Raw genomic sequence first — 24,006 nt, 5'->3', positions numbered from 1 at the left:
CCTGCCCAGAATGTATTGCTGTGTTTGTTCATAGATTTTCTTTTTCTTATGGTAAGAACTATCCATAAGCAATCTCAATCCAAAAGTGATTTTCATTTGCTGGGGAAATGTGAAGACCATCTCTTGCCGGTCTGAGGTTAAACACAGAGGGAAATCTAAATGCAATTTTCCTGTTTGAGGAGCAGTTACAATATTTTTTAAGCAATTGAAGCTTCAAAATTGCAAATGTGATGTATAGTTAGGCCTCGACCACAGGAACTATAGCATCTGCAGTTTACACAACAGTGGGGGCTCCTGGTTCCCTCCCCTCGACCCCCTCCCCCACCCAGTGCAGAATCTCCCAGTGTTTCATAAGTGAAGATGTTCTAGGAGGTGTGGGGCAATTTTATTGTTGCTTGACTTTTGGCTGGGGCCATTTAAAGTAAATGTTACATGGGGAAAAAGTAGGAGGAAAGATGTTGCGCCAAGTGTCAGAGCCATAACACATTTTTAATGGCTTTATTTATCAACACTTACTGGCGTTTGGAGTTAACAAACACTTTAGTCCATCCCCAATGAGTGTTTGCAGTAAATTTAAAGGACTTGTTCTGCCTTTGGCACAGAAAAGATGACCCAACTAGGGTCCTTGTGTCATTTTGCAGAGATGATCGCTGGCAGAGACAGACTGCAGACTCAGGCAGAGGGCATAGGTACAGATGCTACCAACCAGATCCACTTTGCCCTCAGCCATTCCCAAGTTGTTATTGTCTAAATGTTTGTTTCCCTCCCGTTGCTGATCGTACATTGCTATGACAAATGCCCTGACCTAAAGCGACTCTGGGGAGGAAGGGTTTATTTGACATACAATCTCAAGTTACAGTTCATCATTTCAGGGAAGTCAAGTCAGGGATTTACGCATCTGTCACATCACACGTACAGTCAAGAGCAGAGAGTAACAAATACGCCTACACTGCCTGTTTGACATTCTCACCTAGTTTTCTCCTGTCTTCTATAGTTCAGGACCTCCTGCCCATGGAATGGTGCCTCCCATTGGGTTAGGTCCTTCTACACCAATCAGTAGTCAAGATGATTCCCCACAGACCTGACTGCAGGCCAAACAAATCTAAATAATTCCTCAATGAGACTGTATTCGTAGGTGACTGTAGATTATGTCAAATCCTAATCAAAATGCCTCCAAAATTCACACAAGGAAAACCAAGGGCTAAGAAAGTAGGTCAGTTGGTAGCATGGTTGTCAGTCATGTGTAAAGACAGAGGTTCAATCCTTAGCATCACAGTAAGCCAGGGAGGTGGAGACGGCAGGTGGAGGTGGGGAGGGGGGTCAGAAGTTCAAGGTAATTCTCAACTACTGAGGGAGAGGAAAGAGCCAAGTTGGGACAATCAGAAGTTAGGCTTTCTCTTCAGGGAACCTCATCAGACAAACACAAGCCAAGGGGCATGGCTTTATAATTCTAACATGGGAAGTAGCAAGAGAGAATCCCAGAGACAAGCTGGCTAGCCAGACTAACAGAAAGAGCAAGCTCTGGGTTTAGCTTAGAGATCCTGCCTCAAGTCTGGAGACATGGCTCAATAGCTAGCACACTGCTGCTCCTGCGGAAGACTGGGTTCGGGTCCCAGCATCCACATCAAATGGCTCACAACTGCTATGTCCAACACCTTCTGGCTTCCAAAGGCACCACAACATGTGGTATACACACATACATGCAAATGCACACACACACACACACACACACACACACACACACACACACACACACACACAGAGCCAGTGGGTGGCGCTGGGGAGGAAGCAGACTCACAGGGAAGCTCAGTCACCTGAGCTGCTACCTCTGCCTGCCAAGTCCTTCCTCCAAGCCACTTCAAGGCTCCAAATGACACCTCATGCAGTTACACTCTCAGGGAAATTCATCCACTATTCAAGACATTCACTGTCCTTCCTTTGGTATTCTCTCTAGCCATGGGTGTGTCTCACCTCCCACTGTGTCTCACCTGGCCATATGATTAGTTTTGGCCAATAAAATGTGAGGAGAAGCTTCAAGACCCAATGTGGGCCAGCCACAGTGGCGCATACACCTTTATTCCCAGAGGCAAAGGAAGGTGAATCTCTGTGAGTTCAAAGCCAGCCTGGTCTACATAGCAAGTTCCAGTCCAACCAGGGCTACATCGTGAGGCCCTCTCTCAAACCAAACCAAACAAACAAAAACCACCATGGCAAGCCCTGGTAGACACACCAACAGGAAAACTGTAAAAAGGGTGAGGCAGGAGTTGATGAATCTGAGCTTGGCCTGTATATTCCAGCTGGGCACTATAATTTTAGCACCCAGGAGGCTGAAACTGGAGGATTGCTGCAAGTTCCAGACTAGCCAGGGTTGGTAAGACAGCTCAGCTGGTAAATGTGCCTGCTACCAGCCTGACTATCTGAGCTCGATCCCAGGACCCACATGGTAGAAAGAGAAAACCAATTCCTGGAGATTGTCCTCTGACCTCCATATACGTGTATACACCAACACACAAAATAAATAAATGAAAATTAAAAATGATAAAAATTATAAAGAACCAATGTGTTCTCGCTTGGCCTGGGTTTTAGAATGAAGAAAATTTGGAGCAGAGTTGTTGCCAACCCAAGAGAGACAAGCAAAGAAAATGTAACCTTGTCAAAGAGCTCTAAGGTTAGGGTATTGTTGGCTATCACAGCATAAATTTACCTGAGCTGACAGGTCTAGTGTCTTCATGGCCTGCCCTTCCTGTGTTTTCTGCTCATGCTAAACTGTGTTGTTCATCTTTTCTCAAGTCTCCAAAAACATTTCTATACAACATCTCCTCATCTGCCCCTGCAACCAAGAGGCACAAGCCCTTGAATAGTCACATGACACATTGGAGAGTTCTGTTCACTAACCTGGAGATGACAGGCCTAGTACATCATGACTGAATAGTCCTTTCACCAAGACCTCCTCCCCAATACTGTAGCCCCAAGAGCATGTGGGATAGATGTGATTGTTGTAAGACTGAGAAATCTTGTGATCTCAAATACAGTCATTTTATCTTCCTAAGTTCCATACTTGAACACATTCAGGGTTTCTGTGATAGAAGTGATTTCCCAAACTTCAGGATAGCTTAGTTTCCAGAATATGCTTCATTAGTCATGGTGGTGATAGCGATTGTGGTGATGATGGTGACGATGCTGGTGATGGTGGTGGTGGTGGTGGTAGTGATGGTGATGATACATAAACATGCACAATACCTTTCTATTCCAAAGCATCTTCTAAATGCGTTGCCTTTAAATCTGCAATGGCCTGCAAATGTTATTCTCATTGCCCATATAGAGAGACTAGAGCTGGCACTGAGTCTCCAAGCTTTCCCCCCCCCTCTGCTAAGTGGCAGACATCCAGACCAGACTGTAGTGGACACTGACTCCATGACAGGTGCTGGGAAGTAATTAAAAACACTGTTGAGTTGACAAAGTCAGTGAATACATGAATACACAACGAAATGAATGGATGGGTGGATGAGAGGTAAATGGACAATGGATTTATAGATGGATGGACGGACGGGTATGTGGGTAGATGGTGAACCGATGGGTCTCTTTTGTATGGTTTGATCAGAAGTTTATATCGTTTGTGTGAAGTTCCTGGGGCCTAAGGGAACAAGATGATGGTGTTTTCTCAAGTCTAGAAAGTACATACAACTTTCCAAATACTCTACTGCCATGAATACCCTACACTTGGCTAATTGACTAAACCTGCCTGCCCAGATTTCTCAATACTTCCTCATATAACTAACAACAGAAAGGCATCTACTCCAGCTTACAGCTTTCTGGCCTCACTCACTTCACATCTCCAGGCCTCAGAGATGGACGCAGCTCCTCCTTTGCTGCCTTTTGTGGGAATAGGTGACATATAGATTATTTGGTGAAGTGCCTGACATATATAACTTCTCAACAAATAATTACCGTTACTTTTTAGTCTCTACAATTCAGGACAGTTGCCTGTGGAAAGCAAAGCCCCAGTAAACAATGCAGTGCTGTGATGACGGTCTTTAGCCCCTTTTCATTAGTCATGGAATCTGCAATAATACAATCACTTTTATTTTATTACACAGCCCTTGGAAATTGAGGGTCTCATCCATGTCCATTAATTTCTTCGCAGCCCATGCTGGCAGTGACAATCAGAATGTCAGAATGTCTCTGAGGATTCCTAGGAAGTCTGAGGTACTTCACAAAGAGCCTGCCCCGGGTGAGAGACCAGCCAGAATGAATCATTAATATACTTCACAAAGAAGGGGACTCTCCCCAAACGCTAATTCCATCAACCCGCCAGGCAAACTTCAGGCTTCTTGTCCAGTGATCACACAGACTATGATAGGGCTAGGGCTCTGCTCTAGGGAAGCCAGAGGCCCTGTTCCTCAAACCAGGGAGGAGCCAGCCACACCCCCCCCCCTTAGTATGTCATAGCTGCTGAGAGAGGGCTTGTTGGGCCCATAGGTACTGCCTGTCACACCAGCCAGGGCAGTGTAGACTGACTGGGTGCTCTAAGGAGCCTTCACATCTTGGAGAGACATCAGTAAGAAAGCGTGTGAATGACAAATGAACTGTTTGAAGAAATAAGAGATTGCCTAAACCCAGAATTTGCTCGAGTACCTGAGGGTCCTCAGCCATCCTTTAATCTCTGCACTCCTATTGGAATTCTTATTAACCGATGAGACATGCTAAAAAATAAGTATGAAATATCAAGGACCCCCACCAGATCTCCAGCCACATCCTCTGCTCACGGGCCTTTCCCTTGCATGGTCCTCTTTCTCTTTTCTCCCCAGAAAGGTCTTGCTTGTCCTTCAGGTCATGGGTCACCATGAAAGTTCTGGTGACATACATACATACTCTTCTGATGACGTGAAGTGTTCCTGTTCAGGTGCTTTGTTGTGTTTAGATTTATTTATTGTATGTGTGTAGTAAATATGCATGCCTTGTGCCCATGGAGTTCAGAAAAGGGTGTCAGATCCCCTGGACCTGGAGTTACAGTTTTAAACTGCCATCTGACTACTGGGAATTGGACCCAGCCAATGCTCTTAACCACTGAGCCATCTCTCCAAACCTTTTTTTTTTGTGTGTGTGTTAATATTAGAATTGTATCATATTGTGTTTCGATTATAGTTTCCTTCTGTCTGGAAACCCCCTCATATCCCCACACCTCCACACACTCCCATCATAAGCCAGAAACAGGTTACCTCTGTTTGTCATTCTGGTCTTAGCTTGTTTGCCATGACACCCCCAGCTCAGCCCCGTGACTTGTGCGTCTTTTGGTGGGACACCAGTGGGTTTTGGCAGTTCACATTGGCAGCCCTGCCCTGACACCAAATAAGCACAGAGTGCACATCTGGTGATTTCACAGATCAGTAGTTGTCGGTCTTCCTAATGCTGTGACCTTTTGATACAGTCCCTCATGTTGTGGTGACCCCCCAACCATAAAATACTTTTGTTGCTGCTTTATAACTGTAATGCTACTATTATGGATTATAAGGTAAACATCTGTGTTTTCTGATGGTCTTAGGTGACCCGTGTGAAAAGGTCATTTGAACTCAAAACGGTTGAGACCCACAGGTTGAGATGGGTAGAACCATCTCTGTTGTAGATGGTTCCAGGGCTCAGAAATTCCTAGTTTTTACTGCATGGTTCCATTTCCCCTAGTTCCGCCCCCCGCCCTCCCCCCACATTGCTGTTCTTGGCCCCCCAGATGCACAAAGGTATAGCAAGCTTCCCCCTCTTCCTGAGGAGACATTCTGTGCAGAAGCTCTAGGGCACTGGGGGAGGGGAAGCAGGAAAGGGCGTGGGGTCTGAGAGCTTTGATGGATGGAGAGGAAAGGCACCAGGCAGTCCCCAAACCTGAATATCAGGAAGCTGTAAGCCTCACTGTGATAGTGGGGAAATGCTAAGTGCTTCCTGAAAGTATGTATCCTCCCCACCCCACCGTCCAGCTTCTGGTCTAGCTTAGGGCCTCCAAAGTCCCTATTTCTCCAACAAGCCTCTAGCACTGACACCCAAAAGGCAGGCAGATTACAGTTCAAATCCCAGCTTTGATCCTTATTAGCTGTGCTGCTTTAGGGAGATCGCTTGGCCATTCTGAACTTTATTCCCGTATCCACTTAAGAACAGCCCTCACCGGAGGCATGAGGATTAAACAAAGCAACACCGCCAATACACTTGGTCCTGGGAAAATATACCAGCGCTGTTAGCTGTTGTACTCATTTTGTCAGACAGGTGGCACTCACAATGGGTGTCATGTGACACCCATCCCTCCACATTTTTCTTTGTTTTTGTTCGGTTGTGTTGTGCTTTCTTTTGTTTTTGTTTTGTTTTGTTGTTGTTTTTCTTTTGAGACAGGGTTTCTCTGTATAGTCCCTGGCTATCTTAGAACTCACTCTGTAGATCAGACTGGCCTAGAACTCAGAGATCTGCCTGCCTCTGCCTCCTGAGTCCTGGGATTAAAAAAGAGAGCCACCATATCCCCACTAGTCCCTCCCTCTTTTAGCCCAGCCCCTGGTTGAAGTGGACAACCCCAGAGGAAAGTAGATCATCAGCCTCAGGCAGAAACTCCACACTCCTGGCAATGCTTGGCTCTCCCCTTTTGTCAGCAAAATGCCAGCCTGCCTGGGTAACTCACCTCACTCTTCTCCTTGGCTTTGGTACAGCAAGGGATGTGCTGGCACTCGGAATAGCAATTCTGCCCTAAGCGGTGCTTTCCAGCTGTGTGAACGTGGGTGACCTTCTTGGCTTCTCAGGGCTCCACCTCCTTCATCTGTAAGATGAGAATAATCATCATAGCTCCCACCTTCACTAAGCTGATGAGGAAACACATGGAGCCTATCTGGTACTTTGGGGCTGGGCAGAAGAACAGTCTGATACTATTATCCTGTTATTTTGCCGGCAAGTTGGTTACATGGCAAATGGGAGGGGGGAGGGGAGCAGATCTGGTTGCTGACAGAGTCTGTGTTCTTTCTGAAGTCCAGCTTCAACATGGTCACAGCATTATTCCTATCTCAGGCTGGGGGACTGGCTCCCTCCTCAAATAAAGAAGGGATTCCCTTCTCATGGTACCTCCCAACCAAGCAATGCTCTGCCTCTTCCTGCTGTCTCTCACAGGGACCACTAATCTCAGAGTCATTGCCTGAAAAAAAGCATCCTTTTTTGCGCTCTGGGGTCTGGGAAACACTGTCCTTATGGGCTGGGTGGATACTCAGGCAGGCTCTGTTCCCCACAGGCAGACAGAGTCCTGATCTGACTGTGAGACATGATAACAAGCTGGGTGGCTTCTGCAAGCTTTGCTCTACCTGTCTTCAGCTAGAAATGGTGGCTGATCCTTGGGGACATCTGACTGGCCTGGGTTTTATCCATAAGTTGACAGCACCTGCCCTCATCCCTATGTCATCCAAAGAGCTGTCAGGATCCTGGAAGTGTGAGGGTCGTCTCTGTCATACATGGAAGGCAGTCCCATAGGAGTAGGTTGGGGAATTATGGGTGGGGAAAGGACCCCCTGGCTCCCCACCTCCCACTATTTTTTTTCCAGGAGTGGATCTGGGGCCCCCACCTCCATCCAGGTGCCCAGAGGCCTGAGAAGCTGTCGAAAGCACTGAGCCTGATGTGTGTAACTGCAGGAGATGCCAGCTATCTCCTCCAGATGCAGGCTAAAAATACAGAGGAGTGAGGTCCCTCAGTAATGGAGACTTTAAGAGCCTGTGACATGCGGCGACGGCTGTGCGGCCGCTAATGAGCTCCCAGCCGATCGATGCCCGAGACCCAAGTGAGCATGTGGGCCGGGAGCAGGGACGGGGTGTCACTCGGCATTTGTCCATCCTGGCTCAGAAACCTGGAGTATTGGTGTGGGCCAGGAGATCGGGATCAGCTTGAGTGACCTCTCAACACTCAAGTGGGGAAACTGAGGCCAAGTGACAGAAATGGGAGGGTATGTCATGGAAAGGCCAACAAGGGACCGTAACCAGATCTTCTCTCATTTCCTGCCCCATCCCCAGCTCTCTTTTCCAAAGTCCAGGACAGAGCTTTACAGGCCCTACAAATGGATGAGAAGTGAGCACTGAATGAATGAATGAATGAATGAGTGAATTAGTCAATATTTGTGCTACTGCATTATGGGAGCTCCCAGTCCAAGGGACTATAATTTAGTCTTCCTATTGCTCCAAGAGTACCCAGCACCAAGAAGATTCTCAGAAAGGATTTGCTGAATAAATGAATCTACCCCTTCTGTGGAGGCAAGGAAGCCCATGAAAATCGTGTCCAAGGTCTATTTTCATTGGTCACAATACTCAAAGAGGGTAGTCACGCCTGCCAGAGAGAATAAATCACAGCGCAGCACGGCAGATGCCGCCTGAACTTGTTGCAGGCACAGCACTAAGAGTTTGACACAAATCTCAGTCCTCATACCAACCCCGTGCTTAAGCTTAAGCTTTATACCCATTTTATACAGGGGAAACGGAATGGATCTCACAATGGTTCCTTGCCCTGGGTCATGCCTTGAAGGACATCAAGCTGGGATTCAAACGAAGGCCTGCCTGTCACTCCCTAACCACTGTACTACCCTGCCTTCCTATGGTACTGCAAGGGAGGACAGGAGAATTGTGGGCCAGAGAAATCCATCCAAGACAGAAGGGGGGGGAGGAGAACACCCCCAGGGCTCATAAAGTGTTTGATAAATTCCAGGAGAAGAATAGGAAGAAATAATGAGCATTTGTCAGAGTCTTTTATAGCCTGCAAGTCACTTTCCCCTGCCTTCTCTCATCTGATCTTCACCGCAGGCCTGGGAGGAAGGTATTATCATTATCTACATTTTATTGGTGAGGAAAGGAAGGAATTCACACCTCCCAGCCTGGGCGGGCAGGCTGTGCGAGCATGAGCATCTCGGGGTGGGGTCAGTGGTGCAGTGATGAGGGTTGTCAGGACCAAATTCTCCCCTGATTGCGCCCGGGCCAGTTCACAGGGTGAGTGCAGGCTGAGGCTTGTGCTGGTTATAACCATGGGGGAAAGGCCAGCAGGGGTCATGGCCCTGCCAAAGAGATCTCTCCCAGAGACAGTGAGGGCACGGTAGTCCTTTCAGTCCCCAGGCCCTCACTGGCCTTTGAGCTGCCCATTCCTTTGGCAGCTCCTTTTTGTGCATTGTGGAAAGCAGGCAGGCATTAGCCAACAACACCACACTTGGCAGTGGGAAAACCAACTCTAGTGGGAGAGTTCAATTGAGCTGAAGCCAGGCACAGTGGCTCATGCCCATAATCCCAGCAATCCGAAGGCAGAGACAGGAGGATGTCTGCAAGTTAGGGGCAAGTATGGGTGACTTGATGAGTTCTGGGCCAACCAAGGGTACATAGCAAGACTCTGTCTCAAGAAAACAATACAAAAGCAAAGCAGAGAAGAAAGGAGCTTGCTTAAGAAGCAAAAGTTCGAGGTTTAAAGCACAGAAACCGTGTGTAGAAGGAGCCCAGAGTCTGCCAACTCTGCCAGCTCCTCTCACTAACTTGACCTTTTGAACATGTGGTCAAGGTTGGGTGGGAAGTGAATGTAGTGACACCCTCGTCCCCACAGGAAGCCTAAGTTCAGACCTGCCATAACAGAGAGCTGGCTCCCAGCTCCTGCTCTGCTCCCAGCCCCGTATCTCCAAAGGCCAGGAGCACCAGGAGGTGGCTGCTGCACACTTGGAACCGCCTCAGTTTGCTCTAGGACTGATCCCGTTCTGCAAAAGTTTTACCATCTGTACTTTCTATACCAATTCAGATGAATGCATCTGAAAGACAACAACAAAAACCCACACCAAAAAAAAAAAAAAAAAAAAAAAAAAAAAACAACCAAAAGCCATGTATGGTGGGTGATACAAGACTATAATCCCATAACTTGGAAGATAAAACTTCAGGCTAGCCAGAGATACATAGTGAGATCTTGTCCCAAAATAACAACAAAACTCAGATCTATGCAAAAACGAGAGCCGAGATTTTGTGCGATTGCAATATTTCATTTCCCAGTCCCGTGATTGAAAGGGGAAACCGAGAGAGAGAGCGCACTCCTGATCGGTTCAGACAGGCTTTCAGCATAGTGGAGCCCAGATGTAGGCCAGGTGCTGTGCTAGGATCTGAAGCTGCAGTGCTGGTCCCTGATGGCAGGCATTTCAGGCCCCGTGCTGAGGAAGGAGGTGACTCTATTGGCTGATGGGATGGCAGTGCAAACCTCAGCTCTGGGATCAGGCTGCAGTGTGCACCCTGCGGCTTTGAGCTCATGACTTGGGACACGTTCCTGGGCTTCTTTGTGACTCAGTTTTCTTACGTGTGAAGTCGAAATAATGATGGTAACTTTCCCTGTGGGACTGAGTTAATTCACGCAGAGCACTTAGAATAGCGCCATGCTCAACAGTGGAAATCGTGATGTGTCGATTGTCATAGGTTTTTTTATTTTTTTTTTTAACCTTGGAAGTTGTAAGGCTTAAATAAGAAAACATTTGAGAAGCACTTAGCTCAGAGTAAGTGCTCAATAAAGGTAAGCTGCTATTATTTTTGTGATTAAGTAGCAATTGTCATTGCTGGCCAGGTGGATGGGAGGGAGGGAAGGAGAAAAATCCAAGGCAGAGAGGACAGCATATGCAAAGGCCTGCAGGCCAGACAGAGCCTGGTGCATTTGGCAAAGTCAAGAAGCTCAATTAGACTGGCGCACAGCCTGGGTTCCAGGAACAAGGCAAAAGAGGGCCTGGAAAGATGGAGGCTGGACCTGAGGGTGTCTGGAGTAGTGAGCTTCTTGCGCCCAATACACAGAGCCACTGTGTGTGCCTGGGTTGATGAATTCTTGCCAGGGGCCACAGGGGACATGGTATGTGAGGGGGCTGCTCTGGGGCCAGTCCCGTCAAGTCCACTGCCGCTCGTTCAGGAACCACCAGCTGTCTGTCAATTAAGGAGTTTCAGTGTAAGAGGCTCACCTCTCTCATGTGATGATATGTGTCACATCCGGGAACGATCAAAACAGCTCAGCATCGGCAAAGCGTCTCGGGCTTCGTATTTGTGCTTTGGTGTCTAAGTGTAACTCTCTGTTCCCAAGACACCTGTGATTTGCTGGTCTCTGACAACCATTACCTGCTCAAAGCCTCTGCCTGCTACCCAGCCCACCTGGTAGCACCCTGCTCCTTGCACATCTGTTCATATAGTAGTTAATTTTACCTCCGGACAAAGGGCAGGTTAGACTCAGAGTCCAGCTGGAAAAGATGACTAAGGTTTAGAAAGTACTGCTACCACTTAGCAATGTCTACTCGATCCACACTACTGTATGCCGGGTGCCTTGAGTCTCACAGTGCAACCAAGTTCACACAGTTGATAAGTGTTTCTGAAGGCTAAGATTTGAATTCAGATCTCTGCCGTTACAATCTGGACACTTGCTCCCAGACTAGGCTGCCTCTCTCTAGCTCACTGATTTCCTACCTTGCTGATCCTGAAAAGAAAAGCTTGAGAGAGTTAGGATTTAGCATAGGCAGATGGGTCGATGTATGGCAGTCAGCTTACCACTTCATGGGGGCTTCCTGAAAAGAGGACCCCCTGGGATGTGCCAATCAGCCAATGTTGGCCACCAAATCTCGGTCCCTGACCAGCCCCTCTCAAAGGCAATCCCCTGCTCAGCAGGAGCAATAGTAGCTTGACTCCTTCAAGTCCCTTTCTGGGGTGACTTTTGGCTCCCATCAATTCCGGAGACAGGCTCCACATTGAGTTCATGCGTATCAAGCATCAATTCAGGGTCAATGCTGTTATTATCAGAACAGGTATAAACACGGCTCGTGTAAGGCTTAGGGGCCTCTGCCTGTTTCTGTGTTCCTTTCTCCATGTTCTAGGACCCTGAGGGGCTGGGAGCAAAGGACACGCAAGGCTTCCATTTATGGTGATTCCCTTACAGGCAACGCTCAGAGTCCTATTCCCTTTTGCTTGCTGGACTCCAGTGCTAAAAAAAAAAAAAAAAAAAAAAAAAATCTGTGCTGAATAACTATAACCATAGGTGCTATTGTTAGTTGAGCTGCCCAGAGCCTTTCTTTTACAGAATCCTACTCAGCTCTGATAGTAACCACAGAAAGGAGGGATTAGAGACCTTCCCCTAGGCGAGGAAACTGAGGATCTAGAAGATTGTGTCATGTGATACAAATCACAGCCAGAAGAAAGGGAGGGAGGATGCCACAGCCAGAACTCCCAGGCCCTTAGCCGGTGCTCCTTACCCCCACCCCACATAGCCCCTTAGTAAAACCACTGGATTGGCAGAGGAGCCCTTACCCACCTCTAGGTTGGCTACCACCTAAGCCCTCCCCACAATCCTTGGGCGCTTAGGTTTCTGCCCATGCTGCGTCCTTCCCTGGCCCACGACACCGTGCAAAGCCTCTCTCAACAAGGCTTATTATTTCTAATCTTAGGAGAGGAAGCTCGGTTTAAAGCCATTTTCAATTCCATTCAAGTCAAGCAACAGTTCTCACTTTGCCTCCCTGACCCCCCCCCCCACCACCCCACCTCCTCCTCCAACTGGCGCCAACAACAGGAGATAAATCTTCCCTCCGAAATATAATAGTTGTTCTTCCCTCTTCTCGTTGAAGCCTCTGCCAGGTAATTAGCATACGCTGACACCTTGATCGACGAAAAGAAAGGCATGAGATAATTCTCTTTTTCTTTAACCATTATAGTATGAAGCAGCCTTTCAATTTGCAAGTTACCCAATCCAGCATTCCTGCACGCAGCCCACCGTGTGACATGTTATTCTAGCTGATCCGACCATCTCTGGTATTCATCACCAACCCCAGGTCACACTTGATAGAGAAATTCTCCCTCTTCACTGTTGACAACTTCCTGGTAGGAGGGGCAGCCAGGGTTCAGACTGGTTGGAAATGGCCGGATTGATGTGGCCATCCTTGGTTGAGCATCTCCGGCTGGTAGCCTGAGGCCTTGCAAAAGCCTCACTGGTCATTTTTGGAATCCTTCTCTTCTTCCCGTCTCTATGATTTGCTCCCCCAAAAGAGGCTGGACTTTGGCCAGACTCAAGGAGTAACAGAGACAGAAATTGGTACCAAGGTGACAGGCCTGACCATGCTGGATTTTGGAGGAATCTGGAAGATTTGGGGACTTTGGATTAGAAAAGCAATTGAATACTGTGACGGAGGCTCAGTAGGCCATTCTAGTACAAGCCTGAACAGCAGCAGCGTTGACAGCAAAATGGACTATGGAGGTCCAGCTCAGATGTGTCGGGGGTTGGGGGGGCAATATTAGCAATTGGGCTGGAGACCATTCTTGTGATGTTTTGGCAAAGGATGCAGCAGCTTTCTGCTCTCGGCCTAAGAATCTGCCTGAAGCTAAATTAAAAGGTATTGGATTAATGTTCTTGACCGAGGAGACTTCAAGACAGCCTAATATTGACTCTCTTGTGTGGCTATTTGTAATCACTCTTCTGGGGGGGGGGAATACAATGAAAAAGTGCAGGTGGGGCTAAAAGAAATACAAAGTGTACAGTCTGGAGGGGGAAAAAAGCACCAGGAAATTTAATGTAATGTTGAGACCAAGGTCTGTGCTGAAAGAGGTGAGAAGATTAAAGGAAAGCTACTCAGAAATGGAATGACAGGAAAGCTGCCCTGGGGTAAGACCCCACCCAACCAAGCCACCAACTTATAAAAATGAAAGGCCTGAGAAATTTTGTTGGCTCCTAAAAGGTAGCAACAAAGAGAGTGGCTGCAAAGGTGATTCAAGGTTGAGGTTGGGGGCACAGGTTCCAACCCAAGCGGGCAACTGAACTGGGCAGCATCTGCCAGGAGGTTCTGGTTTGAAAGACAAAGGAGCTGGGCAGTGGTGGCGCATGCTTTTAATCCCAGCACTTGGGAGGCAGAGGCAGGCGGATTTCTGAGTTCAAGGCCAGCCTGGGCTACTGAGTGAGTTCCAGGACAGCCAGGTTCTACTCAGAGAAACACTGTCTCGAAAAAGAAAGAAAGAAAGAAAGAAAGAAAGAGAGAGAGAGAGAGAGAGAGAGAGAGAGAGGGAGAGAGAGAGAGAGAGAGAGAGAGGGAGGGAGAGGGGGGGAGAGAAAGGAAGGAGGGAAGGAACGAAGGAAGGAAGAAGGACACAAAGGCTACATGAGTAAAGAGGTTATAGAATCTCCCTCCATGGTTATGGAGAACTTCTGAAGCCAGCTGTGTGGCAAGGGAGCCCCTGCATGCAGGCCCTAGGATGCTGTATTGTGAAACCACGAAAGTGAAGCCTAGATTTCACTGAGACTCTAGGATATCGGAGATGTCATAGTCATGAGATATCTGCCAAGGAGCGCTACACACAGGGAGTGGAATGAGCCCTGGAGAGAGAACTATGCTGGAGTCAGCAAGTCCAGAAGGGCAGAGCCATCTAAGCCCTTTATCGTCAGAGTAGAGCAATATGATTTGGAGTTTGCCTGATGGGTTTTGATCTTGCTATGGGCCAGTATTTCCTCACTCTGCCTCTTTCCCTCCCTTTTGGGATGGTAATGTATAACTGTGTACCATTGTATATTGGGAGACTGTAATTTGCTTTTTGATTTTATAGGGGATTATAATTAAGAGATTGCCTTGAGTCTCAGAAAAGACTTTGGACTTTTAAATATGTTGAGATTGTAAGACTATGGGAGACTTTTGAAGTTGGACTAAGTGCATTTTGCATTATGATATGGCCAGGAACCTATGAGGGGAGGTTTGCAGAGTGGAATGTAGTGGTTTGAATGAGAATGGCCTCCAAAGGCTCACGAGTTTGAATGTCTGATTCCCAGTTGGTGGAACTACTTGAGAATGATTAGGGTGTGTGTGGCCTTGTTGGAGGAGGTGAGTCTGTAGGGTGGGCTTTGAGGTTTCAAAATAGTTCTGTAATTCCCAGTGTCTCTTTCTCTGCCTCCTACTTGAGGATCAAGACATGAGCGGTCAGCCGTTCCCTCCACCATGTCTTCGCTCTGCCGTCATGGACTCCAGTCCTCTAAGACTGTAAGCTTCAAGTCAAACACTTTCCTTTATAAGCTGCTCTCATCATGGTGTTTGGTCACAGAAGTAGAAATGTGACTATGACGGCAAGCAGCTGGATCATCTATTTGACAAGACAGAGGAAAAGTTACCTGGGCCAGCCAGCCAGCACCTATGCATCATACATCTGAGTAGAAGCTAAAAGCAGAGGCACTCGGATAACCCAGAGGCTGCCCAAGAAAACCTCTCACCCCCATCTTTCCAGTGCCTTCCTAAAGAGCAGGTCCACTCGAGGCAAGAGACCGAGATGCCTCAATCTCTCTTCTTCCTGGTTTGTCCTTGGGGCCCTCTTCTTTAGTAAAACAGGTTCTGGATACCCACTGTAAGCCCAGAGCTGTGGTGAGAGCTGGGTCAAGGTCTGGAAGACAGCCTCTGCCAATGCAAACATCCCTCCTTCATCTAAGGCAGGGTAAATGAGGCTAGGCATGGTGGTCCATGTCTGAAATTCCAGCAGTCAGGAGGCTGAATTCAGACCAGCCTAGCCTGCTACCTGGCAAGATCCTGGCTCTCTTGATTTTCTCCCTTCCTCCCTCCTTCCCTCCCTTCCTTCCATTCTTCCTTCCATTCTTCCTTCCATTCTTCCTTCCATTCTTCCTTCCTTCCTTCCTTCCTTCCTTCCTTCCTTCCTTCCTTCCTTCCTTCCCTCCTCCCTTCCTTCCTTTCTTCCTTCCTTCCTACTTTTCATTCTTGAGACCAAGTCTCTTTCTGTAGCCTTTGCTATCCTGGAACTCTCTATACCTCCCAAATGTTAGATTAAAGGTATACACCACTCATCTTTATATTTTTATTTTTTACATATTTATTTTTATCATTCATTTATTTTTATTTGCTTGTTGGTTAGTTTGTTTGTTTTGAGACAGGGTCTTACTATATAGCCCTGGCTGGAGCTCACAGAGATCTGTCTGCTTCCGCCCTCTAGGTACTAGAATTAAGGCTATGTGGCACCATAGTAGACTCTATCTATCTATCTATCTATCTATCTATCTATCTATCTATCTATCCATCCATCCATCCATTTATCCATCTGTGTGTATGTACTTGTGTGTGTATGTATGTGCTCATGTGTGCCTGTGTGTATATATGTGTGTAAGCCACATGTGTACAGGTGCTCTCCAAGTCCAGAAGAGGGAGCCTAATGTCTTGGGGCTAGAATTATTAGTGGTTGTGAGTAGTCTGATGTGGTGCTGGAAACTGAACTCAGGTCCTCAGGAAGAGCAGCTGTTTGTTTGTTTTTTAAGATTTATTTTATTTATTTTATGTGTATGAGTACACCGTAGCTGTCTTCAGACACACCAGAAGAGGGCATTGGATCCCATTACAAATGGTTGTAAGCCACCATATGGTTGTTGGGAATTGACCTCAGAACCTCTGGAAGAGCAATCAGTGCTCTTAACCACTGAGCCATCTCTCCAGCACTAACGCTGACTTTAAAAGGGGAGAGTATATGAGGTTGGAGAGATGGCTTTGTGGTTAAGAACACTGGCTGCTCTTCTAGAGGGTCTGAGTTCAATTCCCAGCATCCATATGGCAGCTCACAACTCTGTCTGTAACTTCAGTTCCAAGGGATCTGACACCCTCTCACAGACACAGCAACAATGTACAGAAAACAAACAAAACAAAGAACAACAACAAATCTCTAAAAAGGGGAGAGGATATAAAGTATTTGCTTTTATAATTTAAAAAATTGGGTCTAGAGACATACATAATACCCATAGACATAAAATAAAATAAAGAGCTAGATTTTTAAAAATCTTAAAATTCTTTGACTTTTTTTTTTGTTTGTTTGCTTTTTTGTTTTGTTTTTCTAGACAGGGTTTCTCTCTGTAGCCCTGGCTGTCCTGGAACTCAACTTTGTAGACCAGGCTGGCCTCGAACTCAGAAATCCGCCTGCCTCTGCCTCCCAAGTGCTGGGATTAAAGGCGTGCGCCACCATCGCCCGGCTCTTTGATAATTTTATATACTTATATAATGTAGCTTGATCATCCAACTATAGCCCCTGTTCCCCTGAAACAACTCCCAACAAATCCCCTACCCATTTCATATCTCTCTCCTCTCTCTTTCCTCTCTCTCTCTCTCTCTCTCTCTCTCTCTCTCTCTCTCTCTCTATCTATCTCTTCCCCATTGAGTCCAGTTGGTGCTATCTGCCTGGCTGTTGAATGATTTTGTTGGCTCCGCCTTGTGGAAGGAACCACATCTGTGGGCTTATGAGTGTAAAGGCCACGTCATGTTCAGAAGCCAAGTGTCACAGCATCCCTCCCCATTCTCCAGCTTTGGGTAAGATAAAGGAACTGACCTGAGGACCCACACCATCAACCATCTACTCTGTCCATTCTAACGGCTTAGGATACGGTGACCTTGTGGAGTTCTTACCTGTGTTAGACATTCTCTCAGGAGATGAGTGCAAGGCACACAGCCGGAGCCCAGCTGAGCCCCATTAAGCCTGTTTCTCCTGCTTCCCAGGGTCTTCTGGGACTTCCAGATGTCTCATCACCCCCCCAATTTCTTTTTCACCTTGCTTTCCTACCCCAGCCTGTACCTTTCACACATGGAAATCAGAGTGACTTTAAAGAGTCTTACACAAATAAGATTACAGCACTTATATTTTTGTTGTTGTTTTTTAAAATCCTCTATAAAGCGACAGTGTGGGAGTGTCCTGATTCTAAATACATAGGTGGACAAAATGACCTGGCTCAGCCCCCTGTTCAGGCCTGGTGCCCCAGGTGTTGCAGTACCATTGGCAGACAGCCCCCTCTGGACTCCCCGAAGTCAAAATCACATCAGACTTAGAACATGACCTCATCCAGGATCTCTATATCCACAGCTGATGCATGACATAGAAGAGTGACCAGCAGCCCAGCTCTAGACACTCCTGAAAGATGTTCTAGTTCTAAATCAGCCAACAAAGTCTGATTCTGGACCTCGAGCCCAGGTCCCCACAGTGCACATCCCTGTGTGCATTTCTCTTGCACAGGGTCTGAACCCAAAGAACAGCTAAACATATTCTATGCTCAAAAACAAGACCAAGTGCACAACGCAAAACATCCCACTGGCCTTCTTCAGCAATGCAAATGCCTATTTTATAAGTACAAATACATGTTTCTTTATGTTTTGACAGGGTCTCCCCCTGGCTGGCTTTGAACTTGCAATGTAGTCAAGGTTGGCCTCAAATTTCTGGCTCTTGCCTCAGCCTCCCTTATAGGCACAATCCAGCATGCCAAGCTATAAATATATCTCTATAAAATATATACATTGAAACAGGGTTTCTTGTAACCCAGGCTAGCCTGGAACTCATAGGTAGTAAGGGATAAGTTTGAATTTATAATCCACCTGCCTCCTCCTCTAAGGTGCTAAGACTACAGGCATTTGCCACCAAGCCAGATTTATGTTGTTCTGGGAACCCAGACCAAGGCCTGGTGCATGCTAGGTTAGCTATGTAGCTACCTCATTAGCCTTATTTGGGCTTTTGAGACAAGGTTTCACTATGTAGTGGAGGCTGGTCTCAGCCTCCTGAAAGCCAAGATTATGGGTGGGCATAACAATATCTGGTAAATATACACTTGCCCCCAGAAAAGCCTTGCATACTCTGACCCTTGCATGTCTTTCTCATCTCCTGCCACTGAAGTTGTACCCTATTGCCTTGTTTGAAATGTCAACTTGTATCACTCTCTGCTTTTCTGTCTTAGTATTTATTATTTATCACACACACATGTACAAGTGCATGTGCGAGTGCGAGAGCCCACACACACACCCACACACACACCTACACACCCACATACACACCAGAGAACAAAGCTCATGGAAGCAGGAGTTTTGCCTGCTTAGTTCTTACAGCTCAGCAGTGCCGGGTAGGCACATGGCGGCTGTATCTACCATACTGTGTTGAAACTCTGGAAACTGAATTGATATAAAATGAACTCGTGGAAGAAGGGATAAGCAAAGCCGTGCCCACCAGCTGGCTCCTCTAAAAGCCATTTTACTTTCAGGAACCTCACTTCACTCTGGTGACATCTCCAGGGGTCCAAGACTATGTGTCGGTTCTCTGAAACTCCCACACCTCAGATCGAACTCTCCAATCCTGTCTGAAGTCTGTGGTTACAAGCCAGGCCTCTGTAAACCTCAAGCCCACCTTTTACTTACAGGCAACACTGACACTGGAAAGCCCCTCCCTGCAAAGTGAGCTGCCTGGTAATAGCTTGCCCAGTGGTGGTTCTGCTCCTCAGAGCCTGACCTTTCAGGACGGGGCTAACCCTGAATATTCAGAGTCCACTGCCCAACACTTCAGAGATACCTGAAAAACTGAAAATTACAGCCTGGGGTGTAGCTTAGTGGCAGAGTACTTGCCGGGCATGCGCAAAGTCCTGAGTTTGAATCCTAGAACTACAAAAATAATTGAGTAAATAAAAACCATCAAACAGTGAATTTATTACTTCCCCTCCCCCACATAAGCAAACCTAGGGGCTGACGTGGATGTGGCGAGGAAGACAGTCAGCGGCTGTGCTCTGAGGCTTCGTGTCCAGTCACCCGGATTTGTCTTCTCCTTCCTCTGCCTCACCACGTGTCTCTCTCGTGTGATAGGTGGAGGTAGGGAAGGATGTCTGTGGCAGTATCACTTTATGTCTGTACCTCGCCCCCACCCATACCTAGATTCAAGCTACCCTGTGGTGTCTCCTCTTGAGAACCTATGACTAAACCTCAACCTTTGCCCTGGGTCCTGCCTCCGCACAGCCCGTTACACCTCATACCATATTGTTCTCTCCCTTTCCTGACTGTCTCCTACGCATATGGACCATCAATTTTCTGGGCGTTTGCTTCCTTCCAGGCCAGCCTTTTATCAGATTGCATCTCGGGTCACTATTTCACCTACTGGCCAGATCTCCCCAGACCAGCAACAGTGGAACTCACTTGGTACCCCCACAAAGGCCTGCCATTTCTTTCATCTCTCTCTCTCTCTCTCTCTCTCTCTCTCTCTCTCTCTCTTTCTGTGTGTCTGTGTGTCTGTGTGTGTGTGTGTGTGTGTGTGTGTCTGTCTGTGTGTGTGTGTGTGTGTGTGTGTTCATAATCACCCCCAGACAGTGGCGGGATGCAACCTCCCCACTCTGAAGATGAAGCAACAAAGGCTGAGAGATGCTGAGATCAGTAACAGTCATCCTAGCCCATTCCCCTTCCCAACTCAGTAATTGGCACCACCAACCACCAAGACACCGGAAACAAGCAACAGTCATGCCCACCACCCTTCACCTTGTCCTTTCTTCCACGGCTAAGTGGTTCCCAACCATGCAGGTGGGACTGAAGCACTTCTCAGGAAGCCCACCCTCTCCAGAAATCTCTCTTTGGTGGATGTGAGTTGAGCACACACACCGCCCTCCCATCACCCAGTAGGTATGCTCATCAAGATCTCTCTCTCCCTGCCTTCAAGATGGCCCCGCCCATTCTCTACACTGTACCACTTGTGTTTCTTGGGCACATATGAATTCAACCCACTCATTCAACAAATCGCTACTGAGAGGTTACAGTGTGCTAGGCACTGCCTGGATACAAGGATGTAACAATATAACAAACAAAGGCATTGTCTTCCTGCAGCTTGCAGTCCGAGGAGGTGGTGAGGGTCCTGTGGTAAGTAGTCAAGTAAGCTTGGAGTGTTCCTTAGTGTTTCCTAGTGACAAGTGCGAGCGCTCGGGCAGGAGGTAGGCTTGCTCTATGAGGTTGACCTCACTGCGCCTATGCCTGAATGGGTGATGGGGAGACCTGGTATTGCTGACACCTGCATCTGGACCAGGCAGATAGAATATCCAGTGCAAATCCTGAGCAGGAACTTCCTCACAAGCTCACACTTAAGCTTGTAAAGGGCACAGACACCAGCAGGGCTGGAGGAATGAGAGAAGAGGTGGGGGAGGATACAGGATTACCATCCAGTTCTAGGCCAGCTCGGGCTACATAGTCTAGGCCAGCCTGAGCTACAGAAAAAGGCCAAAACCAAGGGGGAAAGCCAGTGAGACAAATCAGCAGCTGAAGACGTTGGTCACCAAGATTGAATTTGATCCCCAGGAATCACAGGGTTAAAGGAGCAAACCAACCCCCATAAAGTTGCTCTCTGACCCCTACATATATATCATAGCATGCTTGTTATATATGAGCTCATTGAATAAATAAATAGTTGTAATTTTTTTTTTTAAGAGGAGAGGAGTAGATTTGGCAACAGGCCTCACCTCACAGCGTCTGCCAATCACCATGAAAATTCTGGCTTTGCAGCCCAGTGAGAGGTAAGGTCACTGGGTGGCAGTGACACCATCTACCTTCAGAGTGGGGAGTAAACAGCAGGGAATATGGGCCAGGAAGCCATTGTAGCAGTGCAGGAGAGAGATGGTGACAGCACAGGCCAGGGCGCTGCCTGTGGAAGTGGTGAGAGGTGGTAGGATGCTCTTTGAGTTCTGACAGTGGCGCTGACAATGGCTGCCACCGAGCTGCACGTTAGGTGTAAAATGAGGAACCAGAAATGACATCAAGGAGGACGCAGATCTGAGGGCTCCCCCATCCTCCGCTGTGCTTAGGTTGGTCTAGACCCTTTGCCAAGGAGTGTGAGGGACTTCATGATTTCATCCCTGCCCCATGGATCTGATCTTCTCATACCAATGAGTATCAATACCGAATGTTAACCTCATTCACTTCCACATAAACCCAATGACGGGAGTGTTGGGATTAGCCTTTCATTGTGAATATAACCATGTACCAGGAGAGGAAAGTAAGCTACAAAAAGGCGAAATAACTAGATCTGGTCACAAAGACAGAAAATAGGAAACTCAGGATTTGAACTCGGGATTACTGTTTGTTTGTTCTTTTCATTCTTGTTTTGAGGGCTGGAGCATGAGACTTGGCAGCTCGTGAGCTTGCTAGGTAGGCCAGGCTAGCTTCCAACTCAGAGATCTGCCTGCCTCTGTCTTCAGTGCTGGGATTAAATGCATGCGCCGTCACACTCGTTCCAGGACTGCTTCTCTAAGCACCGCCGTGGGAGACTTCTACAGTCAGCCATGACTTCACTCCCTTAACCTCCGCGTCCTCTAGTAGACAAATGCCCAGACACGTCTCATCTTGACCTGATGAAATTGCAGTCTGAGAAGCCATGGGTGCTGGGGTACTCTTCTCTATGGCCTGATGTTGCCGTTCTTGTTTTGTCTTGGCCCTTAAGGCTCTGTGGCAGGTCATACACAGGAGTGCAGGGGCCATTTCTGCTCTCACAGCTGAATCCAGAGGGAAGAACAGAGCCTGGCACACAGGCCTTGGTAATGACCTCAGACTGATAAGCCCAACAGAGCAGCAGGCATTCTATCTCTTAAGGCAAGCTCACACCCTCTCTGCCAATCTCGGGGGTCTGTTCCCTAGATACTTAGAGCCGCTTCCGCTGAGCACTTACTTTGCACTTAATTGAACTTTACATAATGCACTAACACCCAAACACCGGACATGAATATGATGCTCTCCATTTTACGGGTAAGGAAACTGAGCCTTTCTCAAATTAGGCAGACTCCTAGTCAGAATGCAGCTGTGGGTTGCTAATCACCTTCTTTCTGATGCATCGAACCCGACTTAGGCAAAGCCTGATACAGAACCCACCAGTCAACAAGTGAGCAAAGTTGCAGTCCACAGTGAAGGCGGAGCGAAGGGCTCCTCTCCTCCCGCCTCAGCCCTCATTCATTCATCTCCCTTCGCGCCCTTAATAAAAGCCGGGAGATTGACCGATGGAAGGGGCTGATTTCCCCGGGAGAAAAGCATCCTTTACACAAGAACATTCAAACAGGATCAGAATTCGTCTGCGAGGCACAGGCTTCGGAAGACAGCTGGGGACGGAGTGTTGTTGGAAGAAGGAGGTGCAGAGGGATGGGGAACAATCTTTTATTTATTTATTTTCCTCTAGGAGCCTTCACCTTTCATTAAAACAGCCTCCGGATGTAGGTGCAATCAAACATTCATTAGACAAGCAAGGTACATTTAAGAAAAAGCTAACAACGCCCAGCGCGCGCACACATCCACACATGCAGCAATAATCAATCTGCGAAATGAAACCAGTCCTTCAGGCGAGAAAAACAGACCGTGTTCCTCCGCACCCGGCTCCCCAGGCCCTGCGTCCCCGTCCCTCCCACAATCCCGCACCTGCGGGGGTGGGGGGGCGCCCCATTCTCCTGCCTCTGAAGCCGGACAAAAGTGTGTGTGTTTGGGGGGTGGGGGGTTGCTCCCTCCCAGCTTGGCTGCTGAGCCTTGGCAAGGTTTTCCACGACCCGAAGCTCACAGAGTTCGCGCATTTGTCCCCAACCCCAGGCTCAAAGGTTGAGTTCATCCCTCGTCCAACACAACCCTCTGCAGTGGGGCAGGGGCCGGATATCCCGCAAGGTTGACTCCCTGCTCTGTCAATCAGGAAGGGCTTCCCGGAGGAGGGGATTGCGGTGGAGCGGGGGAATGGGGGTAAGGAAGCGACTTGACAGATGGGGAGTGGGAGGCTCTTCCCAGCATATGGGGCTGCGTGGGTGGAAGGAGTCTAGGCTGGGTGGGGGATGGAGGGGCGCTGGGCTGCAGAGACAGTCCTTGGAGCAGGAACGGGGGCTGGAGTGGGGGTGGGCGTGTGAACCGGACGGAGGGGAAAGAAGGTAACCCCCAAAGGTGGAGGCGGGGAGAGGGGGCGGCCACGGCCGAACTCACCCTGGAGCCTTCGAAGGCTTTGCGTGCCCAGCGCCTTGCACAAGGGCGCCCCCTGATGGTAACTCGGGAGCCAGACATGGTTTCTATTTTCTGAAAGAAAAATAATCGGTTTAGCGAATCCTTTTTTATTTTTCCTTTTTTTTTTTTTTTTTTTTTTTTTTTTTTTTTTTTTTGAGACAAGGTCTCATGTAGCTCAGGCTGGCTTCGAATTCTCTATATTGCAAGGGGTGACTTTGAACTTGCCTTCACCATCCCAGTGCCGGGGTTGTAGCATCACACCCAGTTTAAATTTA

General features: G+C 47.9%; 1 long non-coding RNA gene across 3 annotated transcripts in view; it reads right to left on the bottom strand.

Moving 5' to 3' along the window:
* The window catches only part of Gm30093, an 80,971-nt gene extending 57,173 nt beyond the window's left edge, over positions 1-23,798 (bottom strand). For all 3 annotated transcript variants that reach the window (XR_386171.4, XR_003952626.1, XR_877327.3), the window contains exons 1-2: positions 23,714-23,798; positions 6,653-6,787 (exon numbers count right to left, since the gene is read on the bottom strand). This is a non-coding gene — a long non-coding RNA (predicted gene, 30093). The remainder of the gene's footprint in view (positions 1-6,652; positions 6,788-23,713) is intronic.
* Positions 23,799-24,006: the final 208 nt, after the last annotated feature.

This window comes from Mus musculus, chromosome 18 (genome assembly GCF_000001635.26).
Source record: "Mus musculus strain C57BL/6J chromosome 18, GRCm38.p6 C57BL/6J".
Lineage (NCBI taxonomy): Eukaryota > Metazoa > Chordata > Mammalia > Rodentia > Muridae > Mus > Mus musculus.
This window is presented reverse-complemented; position numbering and strand designations above follow the sequence as displayed.